This window comes from Lupinus angustifolius, chromosome LG16, assembly GCF_001865875.1.
Source record: "Lupinus angustifolius cultivar Tanjil chromosome LG16, LupAngTanjil_v1.0, whole genome shotgun sequence".
In the NCBI taxonomy this organism is placed as follows: Eukaryota; Viridiplantae; Streptophyta; class Magnoliopsida; order Fabales; family Fabaceae; genus Lupinus; species Lupinus angustifolius.
The window spans coordinates 6,232,880-6,233,594 of NC_032024.1; positions in this window are offsets into that span (position 1 = coordinate 6,232,880).

The window sequence follows — 715 nt, forward strand, 5'->3', positions numbered from 1 at the left end:
AGAACTGGTTTTCATTTGGATTTATTTGAGACATTTGTTGTACCGTCTTTTAGGCGGAATTTAATTAGTGTTTCCAGCTTGGACAAATTTGGTTTTTCTTGTTCTTTTGGAAATAATAAAGTTAGTCTCTATCAAAATTCAAATGTTGTTGGTTCTGGTTCTTTAATAGATAATATGTATATGCTTGATGTTTCCATTTCCACTAATGAAATACTGCAAACAAATTCACGTGGTACTAAACGAAAATTAAAAGAGAATTCAGCCACCTTATGGCACAAATGTTTAGGTCATATATCTAAACAAAGAATTCAAAGACTTGTGTCGGATGAAATTCTTGACCCATTAGATTTATCTGACTTTGAGGTCTGTGTTGAGTGCATAAAGGGAACACAGACAAACAAAAGGAAATTAGGTGCCGAAAGAGCTAAAGATATCTTAGAACTAATACATACGAATATATGTGGTCCTTTCCCTATGCCTTCTTGGAATGGACAACATTATTTTATTACGTTCATAGACGATTACTCTAGGTACTGCTACCTATATCTTATACATGAGAAGTCACAATCCTTGGATGTCTTCAAGTCTTTCAAGGCTGAAGTTGAACTTCAACTTGGAAAGAAAATTAAGGCTGTCAAATCTGACTGTGGTAGTGAATACTATGGCAAATATGACGGATCAGGAGAACAACGTCCAGGACCATTTGCGCTTTTCC